A 14,279-nucleotide genomic window follows, 5' to 3' on the forward strand; every position below is an offset into this window, starting at 1 on the left:
TCTATATTAATTAACTAATCTTTAGAAGCAAACAGGATTGTGATGTGCTGTTATGTGGAGTTTATATGTTCAGGAGTTATTTTTATCTTAACACTCAGAGCTGTTAGCCTCAGTATATTCTTCATATTGCTATAACTCAGCCAAGCATCTTGCTTGCATTGTTATGATTGTATGTATGTGGTTAAAAATGATAAAAGATCTGGCATTTTCTAGCACTTTTCTTATATCTGGAATCATCACCTCTATTATTTAGTCCTGTAGAAAGGCCTCGGAGCATATACAAGCTAAAGCTGAAGTCAAGGGTACAAGTTCCCATAAGGCCCTCAATTATCATGTTTTCATTCAAGCCCAACACTGTGATTTCACATGGTGCCCTAACACTTTAACAGTAAACGCACAAAATTAATTGAACTTACTCCTGGGACAAATGTTTTCTGCTATCACAATGTTTACTGAAAACACAAGTTAAATAGCATGTGAAATAAATAATTACAGTTCCATAAATTCTCTTCTAAATTAGGCACAAAATATATATTTTTTTAATGTGAATACATCAGTGAGACATAGAATCAGATATTGAATTCCTTTTAAAAACTTATTTATAACAAGCTTACAGCTTATGTATTTTATGGTATGTTAATTAGGGTCAGCGCACCAAGTTTGAGGTGGACAGGGATAAAACAAGTTGCATTCCTCCCAACTGACCCGATTTAGGCTGAACTGTCCTGATTTACACATACTGTTCTGTGGATAAGGACTTTTAACCTGATTCCAGGATGGTTAGAGGATATTCTCTGCTAGTGCTCCTTCAGTGTCACATATACAAGTGGCAGGTATGTGTGGAATTTAAAGGGTGTTTTAGAATGGGTTTGGGGGATTTCAGAAGTGCTGAGCATGCCTCATAGGGGACGCATTAAAGCCCAACTTGATATAGTCAAGTCCATATGTAGTGTGACTAAGTCCACTTCTCATCTGTGCATTGCTCCTTTGAGAACAATGTTCTAATTAGTATATCATTAAAACTGTGAGGTACAAAACTGTAGCCTTTGAGAAGTTCAGATTTCAGGAAATAAGTGGACTTATCTCAGGGGAGGCAATCCAGTCCAGTTGTTGGATTATAATAGTGAGAATAGGACTATATCTGACAGGGGCAGTATTATGATGCTGGAGAACAATGGAGGCCATCAGTCTTTGATAATGGAAGGAGGAAGGTCGCAAACAGCACAAAATAATGTTGTGAGGCTCCTACAGAACACTTATGGCATGCACATCTCTATATTAAAGCAAACTTCATACATGAACTTATACTTATTAATGGAAAATTAAAATGATTAAACTTTGTACTATATTGATGCTTTATTGCGCCATTGACAAAGTGTCATCCAACATTATTTTGTTAAAGGACCCCAAACATAGCCTGTTTTAATCTATTCAGGGCAGCTTCAAGTAAATGTACATGAAGCTGATTTATAGCATTTTATTTTCCTGAATCCCTATAGTCTGAGGCAGTTACCACGTTACATGTGCTTAAATTAGGAGAAACATATATGTTACTTATGCAAATTTCCATATAGGTCTTTTCTCTTTATGATAAGATTATGGACAGATTCTTGTATGTTATATCTTGATCAACATCTTAATTGTTGGAGCTATTAACTTAATATATGCATTTTTTCTATAAATTGAATAGATATGCTTGAAATACAATACATCTAAGACAAACATAGAATTAGAGAATACTGTCTCTAAATTGTCCTCAGTATTTGATAAATGTAGATAATAATGCCATGAATGCAACTCAGCATAAATGAAATAGTAAATTGATATAAATGGGAATAATATAAACCTACGAAGTGTAGCTATTATAACAACATAAACACATAGTAAGTATATATTTAATCAAGGATTCATTCCCCATAAGTGCATACATGCATAAGAAAACACAGTGTAATATTCTGGTGCAAACATCAAAAGGGTTCCATTTAATTATTTATGATAACAGAATTCTAAATAAATTTAATAAATCATATTATTTATGCTCACATATCTGTGGGATCTAGCCCACGTACTTCGATCATTACATTTTATGCGTGTCATAAAAGCAGCAGTCTTTGAAGTTCCGAGCAACATTTGCATTGACATTGAGCATGCTATTTAATACAGTATTGAATGCTGATAAATAGATTTAATTTCACAAATTATATGTTACATTTTCTTGCAACTGTAAACAATGGCATTAGGGACTCTGTTAGACTTATTAAAACAAATCAAAACTGAAGAGCTAGTTAAATGTAGTCATGTGATTCCTGCTAACTTTAAGGACACAAACATTGCCGGGCCTCACTGTTTTTGAATGTTACAGAAGAATTCATACCTGCCTACTTTAAAAAAAAAAAGGTAAAGGGAAAGGGGCAGGGGGGTATGGCACAGAAAATTGTGTCATTTGGCCCTGCCTCATTGTATCGCCAGGGCAGTCCAAAATACTGCAATTTGCAGTAAACCATGTCATTTAGACCCCCTTATTACCAATATCACTAGGAATTGGCTGGCATCCGGGAGAAAGGTTGAAATTCAGGAGTCTCCTGGACATTCCAGGAGAGTAGGCAAATAGGAAAGAATTCCAATGAAAATAATAAAATTAGTTCTGTTTGGCCTTCACGAAGCTAAAGTAAAATACAGAGTTCTATTAACTTTGGTTGAGTGTTACACTGATTCAATGATGCACTCTTTTTCTTACAATAATTATCAGGATTCAAACAGGTTACAGTATTTTTGATGCTCTCCCCCATAAACTTTGCATTCTATAACAATGCTGTACATGCTATGCAGCAACTCCTCTTCCTCTTAACATTGATAAGCTGGATTTTCAAATCTTATCTAATTCCCCTATGTGTGTGGCCAATCTTGATAGTTATGTCAGTGCTCAAGCCAAATGGCTGGAATGGCCTGTGTGTGGCCATCATTATATTGTATCATTTACAGGCCTATAGCACCTTTGAAAGAGTGGAATTCACTTAACATTAGTGGTTTTTTTTAGAAATTATTTTTTTCATACAGAGAAAAGTATATTAAAACAAACTAGAATATATATATATATATATATATATATATATATATATATATATATATATATATATATATATATATATATTATCTTTTGTTACTTGTGCTGTATTATTCTTATTGTGTGTATATTTACTATACTGTACTTGTTGCAATATTTGTGTTTCTTAGCTATATTGTTGTCAGTTCAGCTTGTACTATTTTGCAAATTTCTGTTTACACAAACAATAAATCATTAAATTGATAAGATGAGAAGACATTATTTGATTAAGTAATTACAAAAAGTGTTGTTTTTAGACGCAAGTGTGTGCAGGGTGGAGAGAGCATCACCTATTAGAAGGGGGAGGTTTGATTGTCCCTGACTTGTCAAGAATTTTTTTTTTTAAATAGTGTATGTTGTTTTATTTGCTATATATCTTATTTGCTGTGTTATTGTTTCTCTATAATATAATTATCTAATGCTATGTCTGGTGAAATTGTTTTGCATTGCATTGTTTTAATATGTCAGTCAGTCTGCAAGACATTATTTCACTGTGATGGATTGGCATTAGACTGTAGAAAACACATGTCACTGCAAGATCTTAGGATCTCATTCATGCATTCGTGATGCTTTATTCCTGGGAGCCAAGAAACTAGTAATATAATCAGGAAGCAGTCCGTGTGTCCTCCATGATTCGATTGATGAGTTTGTTTGTCTTATTGTCGGAGATAAAGTGTAGTTTCATTCCACTCTTTTAACTCTTCACATTAACTTCAAGCCATTGATTGTTTTCATTAATACCGATTTGATGAGACTATGAATTTCCTACATGTGGCAGGACTCAGTGTTTCTTGTGCAATTAATTATGTTCTCAGTACAGTGTGGCAAATAATCAGCGAGGCAATATTGAATGGAATGTCGCTCACATAGCCAATGAAGGATGACAAAAGGTTTTCTCCAGTTAATCATTGCAACATTAATGCTGTCACTCTTTTTTCATAGGGAATAGAAGCATTTTAGCAGTAAGTCTTCATATAGTAATCTTCCATAGCTGCTCTGAAATATTAATAGTCAGGGAGGTAATTTGTGGTATCTGCTTTGTTGTACACAAGTAGAGGAAAAGACTGTTGCAGAGATGGTTCTAACATTTTTCACCTTAATGTCTCTGGCATATTATGTATATGTAAGGGAGGAAGCAGCAGGAATTTACCTAGTTTTAAAAAAAAAAATTAGTCTAGCAAATAATACATTGATAATGAAACTGTAAGATTCTTATTTTGATTTTGGTTTTTGACACAAAACAACCGTATAAATAATTTGTGACATTTTAAAAACACAATGGGTCTGATTCATTAAGGTAAGTAAAGTAAAAAATTAGTAACTTTACACCTTGGCAAAACCATGTTGCATTGGAGGGGAGGTAAATTTAAAATATGGGGACATATTTATAGTTGGGATACAGCATGTCCTAGATCAACATTAAATTTCAGTGTAAAAATAAAGCTATCAAGTATTTGTGTGCTACATGTTAAAACAGCCAATATTTAACTTATGTGCAAAATAATAACATACTTACCTACTCTTCCGGAATTTCCGGGAGGATCCCGTAATTCGGGGAGTCCTCCCGGACTCCCGGAAGAGTAGGCAAACCTCCCTGACCCTGTAAAATGCAGAAATTCACAGCATTGAATAGCGGGGGATGGGGCTTAATGACGCGATTAAGCCCCGCCTCCCGCTATTCAATACCTTGAATTTCTGTATTTTATGGTAGGGGTGGGGTTATAGTGACATAATTAAGTCATCACGTCCACTCCTACCCTCTATCACATGATCTGTACTCCGATCTCCTAGAGTACAGATTTAAAAAGTAGGCAGGTATGAATAATAAACTAACATCCACCCCTGGTATTGTAACATGGTTTTGTCCAAGAGATAATTTTTCATTTTTTTGCCTTACTTTCCGTAATGAATCAGGTCCAAAATGGTTTTATATGGAGTTACTCTAATGGGGCAGATTCCAGTGGACTAAAAGAATATTTTAAACACAGTCTGTAAACATACAAATGGAATATCAAAGTCTGACAGCAAGAAAAGGGTTAAATGTTTAGTACTGATAATGCAACACAAAAGGTGTTTGTATATTCTCTTATGTGATTGAAGACATAATAGCTGTCTCTTACCTATATCAGTTAATTGCACTCCTCCCGTAATATGCTATGACAGGAGATACAACAGGAAACAACATTAATGTGAAAGACACTCATACACATAAATATTTAGTGAGTATTTTATTACTGTTCTCTTATAAAACACTAATGGTTTCCTCTGTTCCTCATGAAGGGTTCCATTATACATTGGGTTTTTTATTATGAATATATGTCATAATCGCTTGTGAGTGAATTGCTTCCCATAATTTGTGGTTTACACTAAGCTAATCTAGTCAGTGGCTGCAAACCTTCTTTTCTGAACCTCACTTTAATCTATAGTTCATCAACACCATTAGATTTTTTTCTCTTTGCCAAATTTGTTGTTAGTTTTGAAAAATTAAAGTTATTTAGCTTTTGGTTTATTTTAGTAAATCACCAAGATCACAAGCAATACTTTGTGGAGAGCAAACTGTCAATTTTACTTGCCATCTGCTAATTTTTTATGTTGTAGCAAACATTACAAATGAATGAATTGATAACATACAGTTAATTCATAGTAATATTCATTTTGTAACATTTATCTAAGTTTGCCAAGGGTTATTAACAGTTTGGCTACATTGTTTACTAACTGATTTTCTTCCTGACTGTTTTATTCTGTCAATCAGGGCCCAGGGGAACATAGTAAGCCTGATAAGTGCGGCAGGAGGCGCCCTGCCTTAGCCAATTTCAACGGAGCAAGGATTGGAATAGGAGCCATGTTGCAGAACAGGGGCAAGGGGGTGCTGGAAATGCCAACACTGGCTCTGCTGTCAATAAACTAAAACTAAAGCCTCCTAAACACTAGGCAAACTTGTCATCTAATCTGATTGTCATGTGACCAGATACTTTTATAATCTGATAAACCAGAGAAGCCTAGCTAGAGATGTCTAGACCCTATAGCAAAATTGTTATGGAAACGCCACACACACTATTGTAAAGTCTCATTATTTTACAATTATATAACTGCCTGGATACATTTCTTATGCAGTCATATTAAGTTTGTACTTTGAGGTAATTTCGTTCCTCTAGGACAAGCCCCCTACTGCTGCTGGACCCCATAGCAGTCACATGGACTGTATGGTATAATTATTCAACTAGTCCCATGGACTGCTATGGCTATAGTTACTCACCTGGTCCCATGGACTGCTATGGCTATGTTAATCACCAGGTCACATGGACTGTTATGGCTGTAGTTACTTACCAGGTCCCATGGACTGCTATGGCTATAGTTACTCACCTGATCCCATGGACTGCTATGGCTATAGTTACTCACTTGATCACATGGACTGGTATGGCAATAGTTACTCACTTGATCACATGGACTGCTATGTGTAATGAGCCGCGGCGGCTTCAGGCACCGCCGCGACTCGCTCCCTCTGGTGCCCTCACGTCCCGGCCACTTCCACTTTGTCCCGCCAGGGCAACGGCCGGGACGCTTTCCATTGCTAGCGCTGTGTCCCGGCTGCTAGGGCGCGTGCGCAATATAGATTATTGTTCTCAGCTGCTTTTCCTCTCCTGCTTCTAGGGCAGTTTCTATTGGGCAAGCCCTCCCTGCCGGTTATAGTCCCTGCTCACTAGCCCACCTTATCCTGCTGGTTCTCTGTATTGCCTCTGATCCTGATTACTGTTGCCGACCTATTGCCTGAAATTTGACTACGATTATTGCCTGTGACCTTTGACCCTTTGCCTGGATATTGACCTCGATTGTTTGGTAGTGACCCCCGATCTTTGGCCTGGATACTGACGCTGCCGGCTTGCCTGTGACCTGTTCGTCCCTTGCCTGGACCTCACTTCCTTTTCCTGGGTTCTCCCCAGTCAGTACGCAACTCACGACCCTCTGCTGTCTGCAGCCAAGTCTGTCCCCACCACTAGAACACCAGACTTCAGAGCAGACTCCGGGTTTTGTAGTGCTGGCTGTTGGGGTTCCTAACACTATGGCTGTAGTTACTCACCAGGTCCCATGGACTGCTATGGCTATAGATACTCACTTGATCACATGGACTGGTATGGCATAGTTAGTCACCTGGTCCCATGGACTGCTATGACTATAGTTACTCACTTGATCACATGGACTGCTATGGCTATAGTTACTCACCTGGTCCCATGGACTGCTATGGCTATAGTTACACCTATTTTAACATGGACTGCTGTTGCTATGTTGTGCCCTAGGGGTAAGTGTATTACATCCAATACAAGGATAAAAAAATAGTTTATACAATGATAATACAAAGTAAACACTAGATAAGGGTTGATTGCTGTATATCCTTTGAGTACGTTCACAGACCTTTGGTACTTTAACTGGTCCTCTGCAGGGACTTATTGCACAAGTGATGAGGTCACTATTCACTAATTATAAATATACAGCAAATTGTCATACTGCTATTTATACACTCCTCTGTGTGTTTATTCTCACATTATTGTCACCATTATTACTTCCATCATCTGGTCTATATTCCATAAAGTAATAAGCACCATGGCATTTTTAAATACACACATACAATTTATAGCATTTTGAGGCAATTTTTTTTTTTAAATGATTGTTGTGGTGTCAGTTGTATTGTTTGTATTATGCATTGTTCCTGGGTTTTTGCCTTTTTCTGAGTTTCTTTCTACTTTCTACTGTGTTCTGTTTCTTGGAACAGTTTGGATGGGATATTATACATTAAAAATCTAGAACAAGCAAATGGCTGATATGCCTGTTTGTCATTTCGGTGGTATATCGATGCTGACTACCCCGACAAGACTAACACCGACATGAGGACTCCAAAGGGCTCCTTCCCGACCATCATCAATGACGACTCCTATTCAAAGCGACTTCCCCTAATCACAATCAAGTAAGAAGCCGGCTCCGCTTGATGACGTCATTCACCATGGCGATGGTATTATCGCTGTTGTTAAAGGGGGTAATGTAAGTATGCACCCATGTACAATGTAGTTTACAAAGCCTTTTATATTGTACGTGGGTGCATTCTTACATTACCCCCTTAACAACAGCGATAATACCATCACCATAACGTGCCTAAAGATTGCATGTGATGAAGGGAAATCACTCATCTGGAGAGCGGACATGACGGCACTTCAGACACCAAATCACGGACGGCCCTCTCTGCCACCTGTGTCTCTGCTGGCATCCAATATAGTTTCGTCCTTGGGTCAAGTACAGAAGCATACAGGGTTTGAGACACCCACATAGGAAATATAAATATTAACATAGGGTAAATCATCCTCCCCCTCTCAACTGTGCTTGTTCCCTAAACACAAATGAACAAATATGCACAGCCAAAGCATTCAGCAACAAAAACTTTGTTGTTACTTACAGCATGTTTCCTTACCACATATACAAAGGAACAGCAAGCACTCTAGTTCTAGCTAAACTGTATCTTCCATGAGGCTTAGCTTAGCTTGCTGTTGATGCTTATCTGGCTCAGGCATTAAAAATAAGATCTTCCTTTACACCAGTATGCCTTTTCTGCCTTATTTATATTCTGTGAACTATACCCATCAAAGTAAACACTCTTATCAAAAAGATTATCACACACTGTATTTGCAACATTCACATTGCATAAACAAGTTGTAAGCGCTCAATATCTTGAAGAAAATAAGCAACACTGTTGGCTCACCAACCTCTAATACCTGCCTGCTAGAACCTAGTTCCATAGATTATATTTTCATATCCTGGAAAATCATGTTGAATTCCCGTTTTATAATGTCTCACTGCTTTCTCCTGGTTCTTAAGTATGTGCCGCTGTTTTCTCCCACTCTAAACAGATGTTGTGTCTTCAAATTGCCTTCTTGCACACTCCAACTACTTCTGCTTAAAACATGTGTTTGAAAGATTAATTTTGATTGATAGTTTTTGGATGGTATTTCAAAAGCATCACATTTCATATAGATAAATACTTTGAGATTGACAGTTCTGTCATTTACTAATAATTGTTCAATATTGTGATGTTCATTCTAATCTCTATAAACAGTACATTTTAAATGCTCATATTTACATCTACATATGCATAAAAAGGATTGATATTGATGGCAACTTCTGGCAGACAGATAACTCCCAACAGTCTCGATTTTGGTAGGACAGTCCCGAACTGAGGGATCTGTCCCCCATTGGTGGAAAACTAAGGAGGTATTGTCTGTTATTGTCTGTGTATTGTCTAGTGCCCTGCATGGCAGACTAGCGGTGAATGGGTGGCACGGTGGTGAAGTGGTTAGCACTTCTGCCTTAGAGCACAGGGATCATGAGTTCAATTCCCGACCATGGCCTTATCTTTGAGGAGTTTGTATGTTCTCCCCGTGTTTCCGTGAGTTTCCTCCAGGTGCTCCGGTTTCCTCCCACACTCCAAAAACATACTGGTAGGCTGCTAACAAATTGTGAGAGACAGGTAGAAACTTGCTATTTTATTTGTATAGTGCAATTGCTTCAGTCGGATGCCTTTTATTGTGTAGTTCAACTGGGAGCCTGTTGATCTACACAAAACGTTTATTAAATGTAGTGGGAATACCCACACATTGTAAGAGTATCTGTTTGAAAACTGTTGTAATATCCAAAAGAGACAAGTGGTTATAGCACACAGCAGAGTGAGATTGTTCTGTTAGAAATATTGGAAACCCAATTAGATCCAATGATTTTGGCATGAAAGGTAAGTAATTTATTTAATTTATTTATTTTTTTACGTCATTGAATTCCAGAAGAAGTATTGTCTATCTCTAGAATTAAACTCAGTTACATTAACAAAAATTTTGATTTCTTCCTGATAAATGCTGAAGGTTTCATTTTGTCTATATATTTATTTTTGCTTTTTCTGCTAGAAGCTCTTTTACCTCTTTGTGAAGTGGGCTAATACAACTTCTTGCAGCAATACCTGGATAATTCAACATTTGGAGGTTTGTGTTTTGGAAATAAATAAGGTCCCAATGAATTAAAGGATGAAGTAGGATGTTCTTAAAAAACCAACAAATTGCAAAGTAAAAATAATATGATACTTCCCATTTACGGTTTCAAATATGGTGCTGTTTTATACGCAGGGCTTTGCTAGTGTCATTTGAGATTAATTAATATTTTACTTGAAACTAATCAAGTTGATTTGGTATGGCGTTTAATTGTTAATTAGTAAAGAGGGGATTCTCTTCAATCACCTGTATTCTCAGTAGCTCCTTTACACTCATTTTCTTTTCTGTACATCCTTTGTCATCCCTTGTCATTTACATAATGTTTCTCAAAACATCCTTCGTTGTTAGGAATCATTTTTATCACTGCTTCCAATCCTCACCACATTACTGATACAATTTTTTTTACATTGCTAATGCATCAATGTCCCATGTCAGTAGTGCTCATGTACAGTACATCCTAGTTTATATGTGGCTATCACATTTTTGGAATAGGATAAGCAGGAATAAATGCCTATCACTACTTAATGTTGGCATCCACATGGAAGCATGGTTATTTTAGTCCCTGGGTTAGGAAGCGCTGCTGTTTAAGATAATGAGATTCTTATGTATGTAGGTCACAGTTTTTAAACAATATTCCCCATGTTGTTGAACCTGCACCATTAAAAAACAGTTAAGCCCCGTCCACAATATGAAGGAGGAGCAATGATTTAGAAACTGCTGCTATAGTCTAATTTGAAGAAAATCCACAAAGATAGAAGCTTGACAGATGTTGTAAAATGCTTGAACAAGGTAAAAGAGTCCAAATGTTCTAGAATAGTAAACAGTAAACAGTCTCACAACCTAAATTGATTAGTCATATGTACAAATTGCAGAGGAAATGTGATAAGTAACGGCAGCCACCGTCTTCAAATTTCTATTAAAGGATATTGACTCCCTTTAAAACCTTGTGTCCACTATTGATAGTGATTTCATTTAAAACACAACTATAGTCAGGAAGTCTTCTACCTATATAGTGGCTTTATGGTCCCCACAGCCTTCAGTCCTTCCACTTTTGAATATAGTTAGAGACATAGGGCCTGAATCATTAAGGAGAGCAAAGCATAAAAAGGAGTAACATTTGCACCTGGGCAAAACCATGGTGCATTGGAGGGGGAGGTAAATTTAAAATGTGGGGACAGATTTATAGTTGGGGTAGGACATGTCCTAGATCAACTTTAAATTTCAGTGTAATAATAAAGCTAGCAAGTATTTGTGTGCTAGATGAAAAAAACAGCCAGTATTTAACTTATGTGCAAAATAATAAACTAATTTACACCCCTTGCATTGTAACATGGTTTGTCCCAGAGAACATTTATTTACTTCTTTTTTCCCTTAATGACTCAGGCCCATAGAGAATACATAACACTATACAAAAGCTGTCAGCAGAATAATTAAGTCCATGAGCCACATGATCGGAGAGGTGCTATCCAGACTGATTTTTGAATATTGCTCTTCATTCTCTGCAATGGGGTGTCTCAAAGTAGGGTCGCCACTTGTTTACTAGCCAGACGGAGGCCATGCCAATTGCTGAGATATCACAGGTTAGAGTGCTTTAATATACATGTATCCCTTTTTGTTTGTAAACCTTTTATTTTTTGCTGTAGCATTTAATTGTAAGCACTTGCTGGTGCGGAAGTGTACTCAGTGTCAAGACCCCCTTGTGTTTATTTTGGAAATTGTTGAGCATTGCAAAATATGTGTGCACCATATCAGTGAGATAATATCAATACTAAAACCTAGTTCCCCTGAGCCTTATATTATGTTCCTAACACTGATACACCTGCCTTTCAGGTGATGCCAGGATAGATGGAGCTCATATTCCCTATTGTGTAGATGTAATTCTCCACAGGCCACTTTACTGTTCACTAGAGCGTTGCTACAAGGCATGGCAGGCACCGAAGCCTGCACACAGAACATTCTAATTACAATATGGAAATTAGTTTCTGTGCAGCAGAGCTGCTCAGTTCCTTTGGGAATGATCCTTGTAAGAGTACTTCCTTACCACAATAAAAGCAGGGCATTAAGGCTTTGAGGTTGTGTGGTAGCAACTAAAGAGCAGGTTAGGAAAAATGTAATATTGATATTATTTTAGTGACTTGGCAAACCGGGAACACTAAACTATCTAATAAATCATGTTATGTTTGAAAATCTAATTACACATTTAATTGAAAACAAAAATAAGCAAAATGAACTCACTGAAATAAAAATATTTTTCAAATTCATATATTTATCCTAGGGAAAGTTTCAGTATAGTAAGATACTTATTTCCTTGTCAACACAAGAAATGAATGAAATTGAGTTTCACATTGGACAGGCCATTTTTAATGCAGTGCAAAGTCCGGCAATACAATACAATCAATACAATACAAGTTCTGCCTTTGCTTAGACATTCTGCACTGTGTTTGTAATTCTCATTTTGCAGAATGCTGTGTTGGTTTAACCGGAAATAGCTTTTTAATTTCTAAGTTTAACTAAGCAGAAATTATAATTTTTCAGAAGCGATGGGAAATTCATTTTGTAGCTTGTTGACTTCACTAACTTTTTATTTTATGGACATTAGATTAAGTGGTAAAATGGGCATACATTATTTCTGAATAATTTCTATTTTGCATATTAACAAATACAATGTCAAACTGTCCTAACCTGGTGGGCCCCACTGCCTGCGAGCGCCACCCTGTTTCAGTGGTGGACAGGTCCAAGATTGTTCACCAGGGGCAGGATGGCATATGCCTGGTCCTATAATGAACCCGGATGGCCCTAAAGAATGGGGACTTTCCTCTTCTTCCTTGTTTCGCTAGTAGAGGAAGGGGCTACGTTGCCTAAGCACTACTGCTCTTCCTCATTATAGGTGCCTCCTATTCCCTTCCTGTCACCTCCTTCTCTCCTCCTTTCACTTCCCCTCCTCAGGACCTATGTGTATATATAAAGAATTAATATATTGTGGAGACTGGTGTGTGTATGTAAAGGGTTAACATACCGAGGGGACAAGTGTGTGTATGTAAATGCCTCTCCTAGTGGCTTGTCTCACCTCTTTGGCACACACTATTTCATGGGCCCTTGTCTTTGCAATCTTTGGGACAATGGGCCCTTCATCCTCTGTTCCAACACTGTAAGTCCGTAAATTAAATATATGTGTGTGCATGGTGGCTACGTGTTTAGCACTTCTGCCTCACAGCGCTGGGGTGTTGAGTTCAATTCCCGACCATGGCCTTATCTGTGAGGAGTTTGTATGTTCTCCCCGTGTTTATGTGGGTAACCTCAGGGTGCTCTAGTTTCCTCCCACTCTCCAAAAACACACTGGTAGATTAATTGGCTGCTATCAAAATTGACCCTAGTCTCTCTCCGTCTGTCTGTGTTTGTGTATATTAGGGAACGCAGACTGTAAGCTCCAATGGGTCAGGGACTGATGTGCATAAGTTCTCTGTACAGCGCTGCGGAATCAGCGCTGTACAAATAAATGGTAACGATGATGATGTGTGCATATATATATATATATATAATATATATATATATAACCAGTTGCATCCACCCACTGTACATATGCTGAAGATATGAAGTTGTTAAACATGTTTCATTGCGATTTATTTCCTTTCCAGTTGGAGAACCACTAAAGACAGATTTAATAAAGCTATTATAGTAATTAAAATCAGATATGCAAAATTATGTGTGATGAGATATGGTAATATATCTAAGTACAGCAACAGAACTACCATTAACATAGCCAAAAGTTATACTAAACATTGCTGTAAGTGGGGTTTTAACTAACCTGATCTACTTAGGACATGACAGAGATAGTTTAGGCTTAGCCTAGATACAGATAGGTTAGAAGTTTGTAGTATAACAAAATCCATTGAGACTATTATAACAAATACAACTTTTCCAGAATATATACAGACCATTTCTGACTATTTAGGGGGATTAAAACAAGGGTACTCTTTTTTTATGAACCATAAACCACACACTTTGTTCTCATCATCTATATCTCTCTAAATCTAGCTAAAGACACTGCAATTTAAAGATCAGTATGACCACCAAACATTTGCATCAGTGAGGCTATAAGCTAAAATTCAAAGAATTAAAACAGTGGCCAGGAAGCAAAATAATCACAGCAGGGCTTT

At 37.3% G+C, this 14,279-nt stretch overlaps 1 protein-coding gene across 7 annotated transcripts in view; it reads left to right on the forward strand.

Moving 5' to 3' along the window:
* Positions 1-14,279, forward strand: part of LINGO2 (leucine rich repeat and Ig domain containing 2) — a 1,158,257-nt gene that overhangs the window by 1,017,967 nt on the left and 126,011 nt on the right. The window lies entirely within an intron of this gene.

This window comes from Mixophyes fleayi, chromosome 1 (assembly GCF_038048845.1).
Source record: "Mixophyes fleayi isolate aMixFle1 chromosome 1, aMixFle1.hap1, whole genome shotgun sequence".
In the NCBI taxonomy this organism is placed as follows: Eukaryota; Metazoa; Chordata; class Amphibia; order Anura; family Limnodynastidae; genus Mixophyes; species Mixophyes fleayi.